This window comes from Sorex araneus, chromosome 4, assembly GCF_027595985.1.
Source record: "Sorex araneus isolate mSorAra2 chromosome 4, mSorAra2.pri, whole genome shotgun sequence".
Lineage (NCBI taxonomy): Eukaryota > Metazoa > Chordata > Mammalia > Eulipotyphla > Soricidae > Sorex > Sorex araneus.
Window position 1 is genome coordinate 186,824,841 of NC_073305.1, and position 12,030 is coordinate 186,836,870.

The 12,030-nt window shown below is 61.9% G+C and overlaps 1 protein-coding gene across 1 annotated transcript in view; it reads right to left on the minus strand.

Annotated features, from left to right (window-relative positions):
- Positions 1-12,030, minus strand: part of PRKN (parkin RBR E3 ubiquitin protein ligase) — a 1,029,130-nt gene that overhangs the window by 288,047 nt on the left and 729,053 nt on the right. The window lies entirely within an intron of this gene.

Genomic DNA, 12,030 nt, shown 5'->3' on the forward strand with positions numbered 1-12,030 from the left:
GAAAATTACTTTCCCAGGACTTCAGGAAGTCAGCCATGCGCAGGGCAAGGAGAAGGGACCCTCTGACCCACTCTTTCCTCTCTCGGGACCGGGCAAAGATGGCACTAGAGAGTGGTCCCCGGGGAGAGGGTGGAACGTTCCAGAGCAGAGAGGCAGCTGCTGTGGGCAAATGCTCCGGGACCTTTCAAGAAGCGTGATTTCTTCTAGAACCCAGTCCACTTTTGAGCGGGTGTCCCTCAGGCTTGGGCTGGAGCCATAGCACAGCGGGTAGGGCGTTTGTTGGCCTCGCACATGGCCGACCCGGGTTCAATTCCTCCGCCCCTCTCAGAGAGCCCGGCAAGCTACCGAGAGTATCCCGCCCGCGTGGCAGAGCCTGGCAAGCTCCCCGTGGCATATTTGATATGCCAAAAACAGTAACAAGCCTCACAATGGAGACGTTACTGGTGCCCTCTCGAGCAATTGATGAGGAACGGGATGACAGTGACAGTGACAGTGGCCACACCCGGCTTACTGCTGGCTCTGTGCTCAGAGGTCACTCCTGGTGGAGCTCAGGGGACCACATGGGATGCCGGGGATCAAACCCAGGTCACTGTATACAAGGCAGGTGCCCGGCCGGCTGTACTGTCACTTCGGGCTCTACGATGACATTCTTAATAGTAACAAATGACCCAGTCAAAGCCCCAGCAGGAAGGGGTCAGCGGCGGCGCCCCTCGGCTGCCGAGTCCATCGATTATGCCGCTGGCCTTCTGGAGCAGCGCATCACTCTGGCCTCTCTCCCTGTCCCGTGTGTGTGTGTGTGTGTGTGTGTGTGTGTGTGTGTGTGTGTGTGTGTGTGTGTGTGTGTGGTGAGGGGATCAGAGCTGTGCCTCTACATATCACGAGTTGGACACAGGAGCCCTCCCTGCAGGCCCCCAGGGAGAATGGCTCAGTTGGGTACAAGGTGGGTGCAGGGGTGCCCGCGCCCCACGGCCACACCCCGGCAACAGGGAACAGGGGACAGGAGTGAGCCGGACAGAGACTCTTGCGCTTCGTGTCCCCTGAGGGGCATGGAGTCAGAGGGTTCCCCCGCAGACGGCCCGCCTGGACCCCAGCCAGGCCAGGTGTTGCCTGGAGACCACAGAAGCCGGAGCCTCGTCCTTCCTCTGGGACGGCGTCGGGGGGCCACCCACACCCTGTGCCCCAGCCCACTTCCGAGTCACCCACGAGACCCCAGTGGGCAGCGAGAGCCGGCCCGGCCTGCGGGCAGAGCCACGCTCGACGGACGGGTGGCTGAGCAGGACGCTTCCCCCGCTTGGAGGCACGAAGGGCCCGGCCTGCAGGAGAGGCCGAGCACCAACCTCCCACTGACGAGGGGGCCCCGGGCAGCGTGCTCGGCTGTGGTGAGGGGATCGGACCGGGGTGCAAAGCCCGTGCCCTCCCCACCGGGCCCTCTCTCCGGCCCCGAGGAGACGAAGGCCCCTGCAGACCAGGAGAGGAACAGCAGCTGCAGAGCAGAGCACTGGGCTCGGAGCCCGCTCAGTCCCCACATCCTCTGTCTGCCCGACTGCCTCTTCTCAGCGCCGTGGGAGCACCAGGGAGGGGGTATCAGCGCCCACGGCCCCCTCCGGAGACGCCCTGGCACAGCCGACAGACGCAGGAGCGGGTCTGGGGGGGCGGGGGGCAGCCCGGGCTCTCTCACAAGGCTGCGGGACCATCAGCTCCGCGCCCTGGGGGCAGGGAATGGGGGTTGAACAGTGGTGGAAAGAGGGAGATGGGGGAGGGGAGGAGGGAGGGGCAGGAGGTGGAGGAGGAGGATGAAGGGGGGAGGGGGCTGATGTCCTCCTCTGGGCCACTGGGGGGCGCCACCGTCTCTCAGGGCATTTGTTCACAGCTAAACACGCTTATCATTCAGCTGATTTTATTAGAACCCCTGCGATCTGCGACTCTGTCAAGGACAGTTTCGTGAACACGATGTTCCCACGCCACAGCCCGCCCGAGCGTCCAGCGTGGTCTCAGCCCCTCCCCACCCACCCTCCCCCTCCCCACCCAGCCCCCCGCTGAAGGTTCTCACAGGTTCTGCTGCTTGGGGCGTTTGTTATTCCCCCGATGACGCCTCCGGCCCACCTGACGCAACCCAGAGGGGAAAGAGCCGGTGGACGGACGGGGGCTCCTCTCTCAGCTTTACGACCCTCCAGGGCCCCGCGGCCAGGGCGTGGCGCAGACGCCCAGGCCTGAGGAACAGGCCCGTGAGCTCAGGCTACCAGCAAAGGCGCAGAGTGTGGCTCGGAGCCGGGGAGTCACAGCGGGTGAGCACTTCCTAGGAGTCCTCCAGGGTCCACCCCTAAGGGCAGAGCCAGGACTGACCCTGAGCACCGCCGGGTGGGGCCCCCGACCAAAACTAGCACGAAAAAGAAAAAAGCGAAGTCGACACTTGTCTCTCAGCATGGTCAGGCCCAGAGTGGGCCCCGCTGCCTCAGGCCCCTCGCACCCTGTCTTCAGGGCCACGTGCTGCCTCTACCATGCGCCGACTGGCCTCACTCACCACAGATCCCGGCCAGCAGCCGAGTCCTGCAGCCGCACACGGTCCAGGGTTTGAGCAGTGGAGCTGGGGGTGGGGGTCGTAGGTGGGTGCAGAGACACTGGGGCCGGGGTGGGCGGGCCCACGGATGCACCTGGCCTGTGCCAGGCCAGCCCGAGAGGTCCCTCATCGGCCCCCGCACACTGGGGCGCTGGGCAGAGGCCGTGGGAAGGGGAAGTCTCCCCGGAGACGTCTCTGCTCAGGCACCACGGCTGGGAATCGTGCTGGCGACCCTCCACAGCTGCAGGGAGCCACCCTCCTCTGGGTCTGGGAGGCAGCCACAGGCCACGGGCCACACAGCACAGGCCACAGAACACAGGCCACGGAACACAGGCCACGGAACACAGGCCATGGAGCACGGGCCACGGAACACGGGCCACGGAGCACAGGCCACGGAACATGGGCCACACAGCACAGGCCACGGAACACGGAACACAGGCCATGGAATACAGGCCACAGAGCACAGGCCACGGAACACGGGCCACCGAATACAGGCCACAGAGCACAGGTCACGGAGCACGGGCCACGGAATACAGCCACGGAACACAGGCCACGGAGCACGGAACACGGGCCACGGAACACGGGCCACGGAATGCAGGCCACAGAACACAGGCCATGGAATACAGGCCACAGAGCACAGGCCATGGAACACAGGCCACAGAGCACAGGCCAAGGAACACAGGCCACAGAATACAGGCCACGGAATACAGGCCATAGAACATAGGCCATGGAACATAGGCCATGAAACACAGGTCACAAAACATAGGCTGCACAACACAGGCCACGAAATACAGGCCACAGAGCACAGGCCATGGAACACAGGCCACGGAGCACAGGCCACGGAACACGGGCCATGGAATACAGGCCACAGAGCACAGGCCACGGAATACAGGCCATAGAACATAGGCCATGGAACATAGGCCACGAAACACAGGTCACGAAACATAGGCTGCACAACACAGGCTACGGAATACAGGCCACACAACACAGGCTCACAACACAGGCCACACAACACAGGCAAAAGGCCACAGAACATAGGCTACAGAACAGAGACCACACAGCACAGGTCACGTGTCATGGGTTACAGGCAATGGACCACAGGTCAGAGGTTTCAGGCCACACACCACAGGCCACGTGCTGAGGCCACTCCCTCACACCATCACCCTGTGTCCCCGCCCCCGTCTGCCACGGGAGGGAGGTCTGGAGCAGGTGGTCCCATCCTCTAGGTCTCTGCCCCAGGCCCCGGCAGGCGTGGCCCATGGGGGCAGGGGGGCTGGACTCTCAGAGTGCAAGACCCTCTCCTGAGTGGGAGCTGCGTGCTGGCTGCCGGCCGGCTTTTCTCACGTCGCCGCACCCCTCTCTGGGCGAGGGACTGCCTCCCCAGGGCACCCCCCGAGCGCAGCTGGGGCTGCGTGTCCCCGGCCCTGAGTGTGGGGCGGGCTGCTTCCCCCACAGACATGGGCCCCTCCTCCCGGGCCCCAGGTGTCCCTGCGCCGTCCCTGTGGCTTCGTGGCCTTGACCGCATTCCGGAATCTTCAGCGCACAGAAGAGGAGGGCCCCAGTGGGCAGAGGAGGGCACTTCCCCGGGCAGCTGCAAAGGTCCCTCACGCCCCTCGGAGGCTGCCCCTGCCCCTGCTGGTGTGGGGCGGTACCCACCATTGTTTGGGGGAGGCCAAACAACGGTGCTCAGGAGCCCTGGAAAAGCTTGTGGCTGGGAGCTCAGGGCACGCCAGAGCCTGCAGCGCTGACGCCGACCAACAGTCTGCCCCGGACAGGACAGCGATGGAACCCCGCGCCCACCCGGGGGCGAGACAGTGCCGGGCACGGGAGGCCCCCCGGGGGCAGCAGAGGGCCGGTGTTTCGGCTTCCCCCAGGAAGCCTTTGGGTTTGATTTCCCCTTGTGTGTGGTGGCCGTTGTCTCTGCCTGGGGGCTTCCAGGGGTGCACAGAGGGGCGCGCGACTCCGAGTCCCCACTGCGGCACCTCCGGGTGTCTCACAAACAGGACACCGTGGGCAGCCCTGGTCACTACCAGTCAGGAACCCCCGGGGCTCGGGTCCCTTCGTCCCACCAGCAGACAGTCTGCTGAGTCGGGGAGTCGCCCCCCCCCCCGCCCCCGCCCGCAGCTGCCGCCTTTCTGCGGGGGGCCCTGCCCAGTGTCCCACCCAGGCGCCTCTCTCCTGTGGTTCCGCCTCGGACTTCCTGGTGTGCCCACAGCCCACATGCCCGAGGTCATGGCCAGCGCCCTCACCTGCGTAGGGCCCAGCGACAGCTCCGTGCACACGCGGGAAATCGCGTGACACCAGTCAGTGGAAACTGTCCCCTGGACTTGCTGTGAACTTTGCATTTTATCTCCTCTCCCTCCTCAGCCAAGTGGGACCCGGGGTTCAGAAGACACAGGCTAGCTCCAGGACACACGTGTGGGGGCTGCCCTAGGGACCGTAGACTGTGACTGTCAAGTGCAGACCGGGACGATGACACACAAACACACGTGTATACACACATACACATACACATACTGCACATTCATACATACATACATACATACACCACACACACAAGCACAAATGTACATGACCCCCAAAAGAAGCCAGACCACTCACCCACCCACACATTCATGCACAAGCACACGTGTATGTGTGTGTGTAAAACACGCGCACGACCACACATGCAGAGCGCGCCCCTGTGTGCACACACGGCACGTGAGGACAGCAGGGGCCCGGCCCGCGGGGCCCGGTCTCTCCCCCGGGCCTGGCCGCAGCCCTGGTCCTCCGCGCCCGTGCCGGGTCGCACCCGCGGGGCCGCGGGGCCGGCTGTCCCGCGTCCAAGGCCAACCCCGCGTCCACCCCCGAGGGCGCCGGTCGCCCGGGCCGGGGTCGGAGGCGCGGCGCGGGCTCTGCCGCTAGGTGGCGCTGCCGCCCGCGTGGGCGCGCTCGCCCCTGACAGCGCAGGCGCACCCCGCGCCTGAAATTAGGTATCAACAGAGAATTTACAATTTAAATCAAACTTTGACTCCTGTAATTAAGTCTTTAGTCCCGTGAACCTCATTCGCAGCCTCGGCATTAGGCTGCTGAAGGATTCCAGAGTTGATCTCTTCCCTTTCCCTCCCCGGGGGGCCTGGCTTAAAAACATATCCGTTAAAAAAAAAAAAAGGAAAACCAGATCCCAAATATGGAAGAGGCTGGAAGGGAAGAGGGGTGTGTGTGTGTGTGTGTGTGTGTGTGTGTGTGTGTGTGTGTGTGTGTGTGTGTGTGTGTGTGTGCATGCCTGTGTGCAAATGTGCATGCCTGTGTGTATGCGTGCGTGCACGCATGTGCATGTGTGTGCACATGTGTGCATGCGTGTGTGCATGTGTGTATGTCTGCACATGCATATGTGTGCGTTTGTGCACATGCACGTGTGTGCATTTGTGTGCATGTGTACGTGTGTGCATGTATGTGTCTGTGTGTGCATGTGTATGCGTGCGTGTGTATGTGTATGTGCTTGTATGTATGTGTCTGTGTGTGCATGTGTGTCTGTGTGTGTGCTTGTGCATGTGTGCGTGCATGTGTGTGTAGGTGTGTGTGTGTGAGTCCTAAGGAGGGCATCCTGGGGACACCCCCACCCCTCAGCCCCCATGACTGGGTCACACCTGGGAAAATATCTGGGATTCCCTGTGGTCTGAGGGAGAAGGCATTCCAGAAGTTTCCAGGACGGGCATGTGGGGCTCTTGCTCAGGTGGGGCCGAGGAAGCTGCGGGTGGGTCTGACCCTGTGGATCCTGCCCCCATAGCTGGCCTGAGCCCTGGGCAGCCGGCCGGGGTCCCCCTGGACCAGGGCCACCAGCAGCCCGGGGAGCAGCCCCGATCCCTCTCCTGCGTCTGCCTCTCTGCGGGCAGCTGAGTCTGGGGGGGGCGAGGCCAGACCCTCCTGACCAGGCTCGGGCGGGGACCGTCCTCTGGACTGAGAAAGTAACTGACCGGCCCAGACCACGGCCTGCGGGGCTGGAGGGATATGCAGGAATTTAGGCCTCTGCCCGCATGCAGCCACCCCGGGTGAGAGCCTGGCACCCCAGAGGGTCCCCTGAGCCCCGCCAGGGGAGATCCCTGAGCGCAGAGCACTGCCAGGAAACCCCCACAAGAGCCGACCCTCACAGTCGCAGCCCAGCTCCGAACCTTCCTGCATACCTGTGACGCCTGGGCAGCACCCAGAGCTCCCAGCGAGAAAGGGGTGCCCTGCGCTCCGGGAGGGGCACGACCAGGGTGTGGCTGGGGTTGGTGGCCACACCGCGGGCCCTGCCACCGCCCACCCCAGCGCAGGACTGCCAGGACCCCAGGACCCGGCATCGTTCCCAGGGTCTCCTGCAGAGTCACACCGTCCCCGTGGCACTGGGGCGGGGGGGTGGGGGTGCTCGGAGCTGCCCAGGGAACACTCACTCACTATACCCCGTCCACCACACGTGCACCTGCAGCGGATCCAGGCTGGATGCACAGGACAAGAGCACCGCAGGGCAGGGCCCCAGGACCCTGCAGAGAGACCCAGAGGGTAACTGGGAGTGGGGGGGGGGGGGCTCAGCCTTGGCGTGTCCTGACCGGGAGGGGGAGGGGTGGCTTCATCCTGCTCAGAAGCAGCAGCGAACGGGACCAAAGACAGAGACGGGCAGAAACCGGCTGAGAAGAGAACTTCTCCCCGCCTGAAGGGGCCCGGGAGACCCGGTATTGGGGTGCAGCCGTGGCGAGAGGGGCTGAAAGGTCCCCACTGCAGGAGGAGCTGGGCAGACAGCACCAAGGACGGGGAGCAGAGGCGCGGCAGGGAGGTGGGGGGGCGCCCGGACAACACCCCACCCCCAGGGGCCTCTAGCAATGGCACTGGCCCGGCTCTCACAGCTGATGGGGACCCCCTCGACGTGCCCGGGTTACGGACACCCACCCGCCAGCCCTTCTGTGGGCCCTCCTAGGCTGGCCCTGGCGTCACGTGTCGTGTGGCCCCTCATCCCTCTGTCCTCACCCAAGGCCACGAGCAGCTGCCTTCTCCAGCCGGCCGGGAGGCGGGCGCCCACCGAGTGTGGACACACTCTGGCCCTGCGGGGAGGTGGGGGGTGGAGGACACTAAGGAGCCTGTGGCTCCGTGGTCCCCAGGGCTGGCCCTGGGCAGCAGGGCTGAGAGTTCCGGTGTTTCCATGAGACCCGGCGAGGAACCAGGAAGGCCACGCTGGGTGAGCACTGGGGACAGAGAGGGGGAGAGTGGTCGGCTCCGGCCCGACCCCGTACAAGGTGAGGCCAGCAGCCCGCGAGACCCGGGTGCCCTTTGCTTTGTGAGCGGAGTTTGGCCGATCCCTGTCCTAACGGCCAGACTCGGTTCACCCAACTGTCCAGGCAGGGACGTGTTCACGCCAGCCAGATGGCAGAGGATTTCCTTCTGGATCCCAAATGGGTCCAGAGCGCCACTGGCTTGCCGCTGCTGAGGGGTGGCCCGGACACGCCTTCCCCCATCCCGAGACCCCCCAGGCCGGCCCGACTCTTCCTGCACCCCTCGGGCTGGCCCGGACTCTTCTCCCCGCTCCTGCCCTCCCTCCGTTCCCCCAGGACGCTCCTGCTCACCCGACAGTTCCAGCAGATCCAGCCTGGACACAAACGGGCTCTGGGGCTCACCAGCTATTTCCCTGGTGAGGAACGTGCACGGTCCTGCACTTCCCGGAGTGCTGACGGTGCAGGCAGGGCTGCCGGGAGGGGGCTGGGGCAGTGGCGGTCGGGGGACGCTTCCCGGGGGACAGACCCTAGCTGAACGCAAAGCTTATCTTTACTTTGTAAGACGTGTGTCTCTAGGGATCACCCCTGGCAGAGCCCCAGGATCAGGCGGTGTCACCGCCCAAACACGGGCCGTGCGTGAGTCCCAGCAAGGACACGCCTGGCCCCTTCATGGGAAACTCGGCTTATCCACATAAGAGCTTTTGGCTCATTAACATAGAACAAGAAGATGAACAGCAAGCGAGAAATGGGGCATCTTCCAGTTACAGCCTGCACCAACTCCCTTCTGACCAGCACGGGCACCAACGTAGCCGGAAGGGAACTGGAAGGGGACTGCTAGTGTAGACAGACGTGTTGAGGACTGCTAGTGTAGATGTGGTTTGGACAGCTAGTATAGACGTGGTGAGGACAGCTAGTGTAGATGTGATGAGGACAGCTAGTGTAGACGCGTTGAAGACCACTAGTGCAGATGTGGTGAGGACAGCTAGTGTAGACGCATTGAGGACTGCTAGTGTAGACGTGCTGAGGACAGCTAGTGTAGACGTGTTGAGGACAGCTAGTGTAGATGTGGTGAGGACTGCTAGTGTAGACATGGTGAGGACTGCTAGTGTAGACGTGTTGAGGACCACTAGTGTAGATGCATTGAGGACAGCTAGTGTAGAGTGCTGTAGTGCTGAGCCCCTTCTAGCCGCTGTCTCTGGCCTCACAAGCCCCGTCCTGCCGCGGGCGGGGAGAGTTCTGGACCTTCTCTTTGCTTATTAAAAGACTGTGACTAAAAAATGGCAGTCAGTGCCTCATATTTTTAATTTGTTGGCTTCTAATTAGTTTTACTATTAATTTGAGTGATGGAAGGTCCACAGTGGATAGCTCCAGGAGTCTGGGCTACCCCGTGGCAGGACAGGTGTCCCCCGCAGGGCAAGGGTCAGGCGTAAAGCCTCTGCCCCTCCTGAGCACCCAGGCGGGCAGGAAGTCCATGTGCACTTCCTCCGGACAGTCCCATCATTCAGCGGGTCACTGAGGACCACTGAGTCGCAATATGGAAAGAAATACGGCAAGAGTGAACCTTCCTGGAACGCTCACCCCTAAGAACGTTCCCTAGGTTCAAGCTGGGGGCAGCTGTGACGTGATAAGGAAACCGAGGCCCACGCGATTAGCATCACAGCCAGGATCACAAGCGTAACAAACGGGGGAGCAAGGCTGGGGCTTATTTTCCTTGGATTCGGAAATCGATGCGCTCTTAAGCACTCGACATTTCAGATGGCTGACCTGCCGGCCGCGGGGCCAAGGGATCAGTGCTCCCTGGAGCCTCTGGCCAGAAGCAGGATCCTCAGACCTTTGAGTCTCTGTGCCCCTGACCCACGAGGGGTGCAAGTCACGGGGCAAGCACAGATCAGCCGGCCGGGGCAGGGGCACCCTGGGCCCAGCCTGGGAGAAGGGCTTCCCCGCACGCCCATTCTGCGTGGCAGGGCAAGGGACCCGGAAGCAGGCATGGCCCTCGGTCACACAGGCAGCTCCGTGGGCAGCACTGTGAAACGAGCCCCCGGGAGAGGCGGGGGACGTGGCTCCGGTGGGGTCTCTGGGAAGGTGGCACCTCAGGAAAGAGGCGCAGGCCCAGACGGGACTCCCAGCAGGCATCTGAGGCAGCCCGCCTGCTCCTGCCCTCCTGCGGGACCACGCAGTGTTTCAGCCCCACCACGCCTCGGTGCCGGTCCTTCTGGCTCTGTCACGTGCCCCCAGGGCACGCCGCTGGCACCCTGAGCTGCTCCCCATGGTGATCCCCGACCATCCCGGGGTGCTTCACACGGGAAGGCACAGAGGGGCAAGAACAGATCAATCCGTCAGCTACATCGGCAAGTCTCCGGTTACATCAGGCTTGAGTGTGCCCACCAAGGAGTGTCTTGGCACCCGTCCCTAAGCACAAAAACAGTCCCTGGAAAGGCTCGATGCACACCCGTGTTCCTTACCGCGCTTAGGGCAACAGTCAAGACGCAACCCAAATGCCCCACTGCGGAGGTGACGTTGGTACCTATGCACAGTGGAATACTAAGCGACCCTGAGGAAGGACACACTCAACCTGCCATCATATGCTGGAGCCAGAGGAGATGGTGCCGGGTGAGGCCAGGAGGAAGAAAGAGACTCGGATCATCTCTCTCCTCTGCAGGGCTTGCAGGCACACAGCAAGTAGCAACCGAGAGCCAAAGGCGGCAAAACGGGAGAGCTGGTTCTCCTATTGAGTCAGGGGCAAGGGGAGGGGGGAGGGGTGCCGGGAGGGGGCTGTATGCAGGGTGACGGTGTGGCGCTGGAGATACGTGCAGCAATCGCCATGGAAAGCACTGCAAATCACAGACCTTCCACCAACAAAGGAAGCAACAACAACCACAAAACCCAAGAAGCTCGGAAAAACTCTAAAGTTGTAATCCAGGGGTAAAGTGTGTGGGGGGGGGGCGGGGGGGCGGAGTTCTATCTGCCATTCCATTTTTAATATCCATCTAAGCGAACAAAAGTTTTTTTTTATTAAGGATTCTGAATCAATCATAAACATTTCTCCCGGTTTCTCACCCTTTTATTAGAGGAGGCCTTGGACCTTGCTTAGATTCAATTTTCTGAGCCCTTCCCATCACGAAATATTACTTGTTCCACGAATACTCACAGCTAATACTTTTACCATGTGTCCGTCATGGGGAGTCCGACACATCTGGCTTATAATTTCCCCAAGACCTTGAGAGGGAGCAGTTCTCTCCAGTCATCAAATTTACTTGTCCGCTCACTGTTCCACTCACCTACAAGTATTTCCCGAGCGTCTGTTCCGCACAGTGGCCCAACCTGTTGTTGAATTTGGGGGATTTTCCATGGGATTTAAGTGAAACCCAACATTCTCAGTGGGGAGTAAAAACATAGTCGGAGGACTCCATTATAGCTTTAGCGATTCAGTTCATGTATGTTCACCTGAATGAATCAAATACTTTTCCGTTTACTGCTCAGGTCTGAGGTCTGACAGATTTGGGCACCTTTTCCCAAACGCCATCTCCTAGAAGTTTTCTTCATGCAGTTGTTCTGGGGTTAAACAGCACTGTACAGCACCGTATAGCATTGCCGTCCTGTTGTTCATCGATTTGCTCGAGCGGGCACCAGTAACGTCTCCATTGTGAGACTTGTTGTTACTGTTTTTGGCATATCGAATACACCACAGGGAGCTTGCCAGGCTCTGCCGTGTGGGCGGGATAGTCTTGGAAGCTTGCCGGGCTCTCCGAGAGGGACAGAGGAATCAAACCCGGGTCGGCCACATGCAAGGCAAACGCCCTCCCCGCTGTGCTATCACTCCGCCGGGGTTAAACAGCACTTGGTTAAAACAATCCGCAGCGTTCCAGGAGACAGAAAAAAAAATCTTGGTTTCTCCTCCCCTGCTTCCTTCCTGTGTTACCTCGCAGAGTGAAGAGTAGGAGGGGGGAGGCCGTGACCCCCAGGAGACTCTGCAGGCAGGCGGCGCGCGGCCCTGCGCCTAGGGGGTCCCCAGACTGGGCTCCGTCGCTGAGCTCTGCCCAGAGATGCTGGAGGCTGAGCAGGACGCGGGGAGCTTGGACCCGGGAGGCGAGAGAAACACACCCCTGCCCTCTGCCGGCCCAGAGACCACAAGCTGCCTCCCTGCACCGCCGCCCTGCAGGCCAGGGGCCGGCGCTGTCTGCTGGGAGCTGCCCACACACCACTTTCGCTCACGGGGGCCTTGCTCTTTTCCCCCGATCTTTCTTCCAC